We start from the raw sequence: 6000 nt of genomic DNA, 5'->3' as shown, positions 1-6000 counted from the left end.
ACTAAAATAAACCCTCTTTTCCTATAAGTTGTATGTGTGGGGTATTTTGTCCCAGCAACAAAACCCAGCAGTCACCCCCACGCCTTGCCTTGCCGTGACCTACAGCTTGCTTTTGGGTCTGAGTTTTACCCTACATAATGAACTGATAGCAGGAAGTAAGTCACTCTTCCTACTCCTAAACACAACAAACAGGTGATAAGGGAAGTGTCTTTCTGGGAAATGTTCTGGCAAATTCTTAGAATGGATTGCCAGAACCTCTAATTACAGGTAGTCAGAAGCCCAGGTGACAACCTGAGACTTTCACCTGTCACCCTGCAGAGAGCTGGTCTCAGGGACTGACCTAATTGGGGGTGGGTTATGGGTTGTGTTGCACCAGCCCGGTAACCCCTATTAGAATTAAACTGAAGTGTAGACCACCCAGTATCTGAAGAGTTAGAGACAGGGCTGTTGTCACGGAAACTCACATAGGTTGTGATTAGAAACTGGTTGCTCACCTTTCCCTGAGTCTCGGGAACCTTCACAGGCATCATCTTATCAGCGGGCTTGGCAGCCTGGAGAACAGGCCCAGTTACTAACCACAAATCGCAGATACGCTGCCAGACACCAGGAGAAATGAAGAGACCCAGGTCACTTAGCTAGGCAGGTTGCTAAGGGGAGAACTGGGGTTTTAGCCCGACTGTGACTCTGCATTCAGCACTGATTTTTGTTATTATTTGTGTGAGTGGTGGGGGTGGGGCTAGGCAAAAAGCAGCCCTGGGTATCTTTCTTCATGAGTGTTGCCATCATTTTGGTCCAGAGAGTCACTGTAGTTATGTTGGCCTGGAACATGAGGCTAGACCAGGCTAGCCTCAGACTCACAGAGATCCCCCTGCCTCTGCCTCCTGAGTGCTGAGAATAAGGCACGTGCTACCATGCCCAGCTATAGATGGAACAGCAGGGCTGCATCCCACCACCCGGCTAGCTTTACACCCAAAATAATTACACGGAAACTGTATTCTTTTAAACACTGCTTGGCCCATTAGTTTCAGCCTCTTATTGGCTAATTCTCATATCTTGACTAACCCACATTTAGTAATCTGTGTAGCACCACGAGGTGGTGGCTTACCAGGAGAGATCTTAACCTGCATCCGGACTCAGAGAGGAGAGGCATGGCGACTGCCTGAAGCGTCTGCCTCACTCTGCTTTCTTTCTCCCACAATTCTGTTCTGTCTACTCCGCCTACCTAATTTTCTGTCCTATTAAAGGGCCAAGGCAGTTTCTTTATTAACCAATGAAAGTAACACATAGACAGATGACTCTCCTCCATCATTTCCCCTTTTTCTGTTTAAACAAAAAAGAAAGGCTTTAATTTTAACATAGTAAAATTACATATAACAAAACAGCTATCAAGCAAGGATTACAGTTACAATATTTAAATCTATTTTATCTTTATCATAATAATGGAAAACTATAACTATAACCATTTTTAACTCCATCAAAGACTCCAGAAGGATATAATATTACCTGAGTAAACAAGAAATAAGCAACTTCCAAAACTCTAGAAATGACAGAGACATCTCACTGCCTGGACAGTCACCCAAAGTTCCTCTGTACCATTGGGGCATCCATCTTCGGTCTACAGGCCCACAGTATCCAGCAGACATTTCCATGAAGTAGGAATTTCAAAGGCAGTTCAGTCAGGATCTGCTGTATCCTGCAGACTCTTTCATGAATCAGGAACCCCAAGAGACCATCTCACCTTTAGGCAAGTTTAGCAGTCCTCCCTCTGCGGGTTCTCTGTGTCCAGTTTATGCAACAGTCTAGCCAAGAGCAGTTTCTTGCCCAAATGGCTAACCAACTCCATAAGTAGCCTCTTCGATGCCCATCTTCCTCTTGAAGTAGCTGGTGCTGCCAGGAGCAGACGTGTCTCAATGTCATGAAAAGCCCTAAGTTATTAAAACATTAAATGCCATGTTCTGTAGTCTTTAAAAGATATGAAGAATGCCTATCTAACTGAAATATATCTCTATATATCTAGAAAATATAACTAACATGACTACAATCTTGACTATTATTTATGATTCTCCATTAACAACCTATATTTCCTAATTATACATTACATTTTTAAATGAACTACACAATTACAATACCTTAATCAATATTAGAAATATGCATATACATATAACAAAATTGACCTTAAAATCCATACCAATGCAAATTATTCATATCTATATCATATCCCCCTTTAAATGTAAAAGAACTTTTATAAACAATATTTGGGAATATGGGCGCAGTTATTTCTCTCCAAACTGCTTCCTGCTGTATGGGGGCACTGTTATTTAGGTCTTTCATGGTGTAACCTGTGTGCCAGGGTCATCTCAGTCGGCAGTTGAGTGAAGTGATTTTTTGAAGATGTTCACAGCAACCTTTAGGAGGGCGTGGTCTATCATACCATATTGGGATAGACGCAATCCATAGGGTCTCATCCTCTGTGAAAACAAAAGAAGACCCTCTTTTCCAAAGCATCATGTTCTTAGATCCAAATTCTGAAGTCAAGATACCTTTAGAACATATATGCAGGTTTGGCTTGGCAGCCCATTTAATAAAATGGTTTTTTGTACTTAAACTCTCTTCCCTTTTCTTAAAGCCCTCTCAGGTTTTTAAGTGGATTTAGTTACCACGTTGGGCGCCACTCTGTAGAAGGCCGGTGGGCTGCGTCCCGCCACCCGGCTAGCTTTACCCGAAATAATTACACGGAAACTGTATTCATTTAAACACTGCTTGGCCCATTAGTTTCAGCCTCTTATTGGCTAATTCTCACATCTTGCTTTAACCCATATTTAGTAATCTGTGTGGCACCATGAGGGGTGGCTTACCAGGAGAGATCTTAACCTGTGTCTGTCTTGGGGAGGAGAGGCATGGCATCTGCCTATGGCCACTGCCTGAAGAGTCTGCCTTCTTTCTCCCACAATTCTGTTCTGTCTACTCCGCCTACCTATGTTCTGACCTATCAGGCCAAGCAGTTTTCTTTATAATTAACCAATGAAACAACAGATATACAGATGACCCTCCTCCATCACCCAGCCTTATAAACCTTATTTTTGACACAGGATCTCTCTTTGACCTGAAACTCACCCATTTGGCTAGACTGTCTGACCAGTGTGCCCTAGGGAACCCTTCTGTCTCTGTCTCCTCAAGGATGAAATTAAAACACATGCCACCTTGCCCAGCATTTTAACACTGGTTCTGGGAATGAAACTCAGGTCCTTGTGCCTCCATCTCTTTCTGTGTTCATCTCCCAGTTGTAAAGATCACATTCGTGTACCAATTTAACGGGTAAGTTTTAAAAGCTAGTCGGTCCTACAGGATCCCATTAACCATTAGGATTCACCAAGCCAGCAGCTCATGATGGCAGCCTGCTCTCCTCCACCTGACAAGCCTTTTGCATACTTGGGCCTCAACTGCTCATTCCAAGCTGAACAGAGCCACCTTCTAGCCCGCTTCAAATCTGTTCCCTCCCTGCTGCTGCTCTCACCATGCCTCAGGTGTGACACTTGCGTTGTTTGTCCAGCTCTGCTTTCTGGAACCAGTTGTGCTCTGGAAACACTAGTCTCTGTCCATCAGTTTCCAGGGTTTCTCCACCCTGGTACTTCCTGGTCCATTCTGCACCCCTTCCTCTCTTGGTCCTGTCATTTGACCCCATTCCCTTCCCTCCACTCAACCCGGTGAAGCTTGCAATGGTCCCAAGAGTTAAGAACAGCAGTTTGTCACTTGGGAGGTTGGCGCTGTCTGGTCCAGGACTGTACTGAAAGCCTGTGCTACATTTCCAGGTGGTCCCGATGCCTGCTGTGGTCTGGGAACCACCAGCCTGGAGGATGCCGGATGCTGGCATAGTCTCCTGGCAGCACTGGCAAGCTCAAGGCCAATGGCGAAACTCCAAAGCTACCCCCACCAAACAGGCAGGGGTCTGCGGTGTTTCAGAGATGGAAGCACACAGGCCTGCTGGAACCAGCAGAGCAGGGTCACGACAGAGGGCTCAGAATGAGACGGCAGGAGCGGAGCCATATCTAGCCAAATCATCCTGGCCATAGGAAATCTTTTCCTCATTCTCGGTGGGGCTTTGGGCAAATCTCTTCATTTAAATTCTACTCATTTTTGGCTGGGCATCCTGCTGAAGAAAGGATGCTGAGGTCCTAATCTGCTAAGAAAAACTGGAAGCTTAATTACAAAAAAAAATTTAAGACAGTCCCTTGAAGTCCACGCTATCCTTGAACATGAAGAACGACTTTGAACTCCTGGTCCTCCTGCCTTCATTTGCTGAGTGCTGACATCACAAGTTAGAGTCCCCTGGTCAAATTTCATGTTGGAGTTTAGGGCTCAGGAATGTTAGGCGAGCACTCTACTTACAAAGCCACATCCCTGGCCAGATGTGTTGGGTTTGGAGACAGAAACTCACGGAGCTCAAGATGACCTTGAACTCATTATATTATGGTGACAGACTTGAGTTTTTGATCCTGTCTCCACCTCTGACATACCAGGACTCCAGTCCTGTATCACCACGCCTTGCTCAAGAATAGCAGCTGTAAACCTTGAGAGCCCCAGCAACAGCACCCAGGACTGGATGGGAGCGTATTCTGGATGCAAAAGTTGTTTATTGCGTGAACTCCTGACCCGGCTATCCTGGCAGCTCTGGGCTGGGAGGCAGATAAAAGGTTTGCCTGCGTAAACAGAAAGGGCTGTCAGAGGGACCCTTTGTGATCCTGGCACATTTGCTGTGGACACTCCCATGCTGGCCTTCCCTAGAGCTTGGCTGGGCCCACACAAAGGGGCTCTGTTCCTCCCACGTCCATTTGTGATAAAAGGCTTAGCGGCCTGCCAACCAGGCCTGGTAATGATGTTGCTGATGGTTGTATAGTCATAGCCAGTGCTCCCCAGGGCTTCCTGAGAGGCAGGCACTTTGCTAGGTGCTTTGAGGAACTACTTCTTACAACAGACCCAGGAGGGAGATTGAGTTCCTGCTCTCCTTTTAGAGAGGAGGCCAACAGAGCTCAGAGAAGTGGGAAGAACTGCCAGGTCACCTGGGAAGAAGAGGAAGCCTTGTTACCTTGGGTCATGCTTCTCTAATTGAGTTGCAAAGTTAGGGACTGGGGAAATGGCCCAGTGGAGGAAGCTTTGTAAGTATAAGGACCTGAGTTTGATCCCTGGCATCCATGTTTAAAAAAAAAAAAGCAAGCATGGTAGCGCACACCTGTAAACCAGGGCTCTATCCCTGGTCAGTTTGAGTCTAACCATGAAGCTCTTGTTAATCTTCGTGTCAGAGGAGAAACCATATTTTTTAAAAGTAAGAACATTTTAGGATTATACTGGCTTATCCACGATTATGATTCTAGGAAAGTTTGTACATTACCACCTGAGGCCTAGCTGCCAAGGCCGTTTTTCATAAGGCCTCCTGGGGAGCTGAATGATGTTTGCCCTGTTATTATCTGTGGCACTGTATGTGTCTGAAAGTCATCCGGGAAAAAAAAAAAAAAAAACCATTTGGTGCAAGCTCTCTCTGTCACACCCCCCCCAACACACACACTTTGCCTTAAGTTTGTTTTCTGTCTGTGACAAAATACCCCGACAAAAGCAAATTACAGGAGAAAGGGTTTATTTGACTGACAATTCCAGGTTACGGTTCACCATCACAGGAGCTCAAAGCGGCTAGAACCTGAAATAGCTAGTCACTTTACATCCATAGTTTAGAGCGCAGAGTGGTGAATTCACGTGTGCGTGCTAGTGTTCAGCTCGCTTCTCTGTTTCATTCAGTCCAGGATCCCTGCCTATGGAAAGGTGCTACCCGCAGTAGGCAGGCCTTCCGGGCTTGATTAATGAGATCAAGACCGCCCTGCCCTTTCATGGTCAGAGACCTGCCTCCCAGATAATTCTAGGTTGTGCCAGTTCGACCATTAAAGCAACCACCACAAACCCACACCCAGAAAACCCATGTCCAGTGCCATGACTGGCAGTATGTGAGTTCCA

This window comes from Arvicola amphibius, chromosome 1, assembly GCF_903992535.2.
Source record: "Arvicola amphibius chromosome 1, mArvAmp1.2, whole genome shotgun sequence".
Taxonomy (NCBI): Eukaryota; Metazoa; Chordata; class Mammalia; order Rodentia; family Cricetidae; genus Arvicola; species Arvicola amphibius.
The sequence above is the reverse complement of the archived record's forward strand: the minus strand, read 5'-3'. Positions refer to the sequence as shown.